A 401-nucleotide genomic window follows, 5' to 3' on the forward strand; every position below is an offset into this window, starting at 1 on the left:
TATATATATATATATATATATATATATATATATATATTGCAGAAAACTTAACTTGTTAAACAAAAGGAGTTTGAAGAGTTTACATTTGCAAGGCATTATGGGAGCCTGCTGGTAGACTGCTGTTGAAAGTTGCTCTGACATTGGTATTATTTATGTGGAACAGTTCTGTAGTTCTGAATTTAAATGGTGTTGCGGTCCTCTATGTATTAACTGACCTACTTGGTTGTAGCTATGGGGGTTCTGTTACTCTTGTTAGATATAGCCTTATTACATTATTTCTATTATTGAATGACCAGCTTTTTCGGATCACTTTGTTGGATACTGTCTTGCTTTCAGATGGATGGTCTCTTATCCTCGATGATAATTCATGCTATAGCTTGATGCCACTTTGGGAATTAAGT

The sequence above is a fragment of the Phalaenopsis equestris genome, unplaced genomic scaffold (genome assembly GCF_001263595.1).
Source record: "Phalaenopsis equestris unplaced genomic scaffold, ASM126359v1 Scaffold000839, whole genome shotgun sequence".
Lineage (NCBI taxonomy): Eukaryota > Viridiplantae > Streptophyta > Magnoliopsida > Asparagales > Orchidaceae > Phalaenopsis > Phalaenopsis equestris.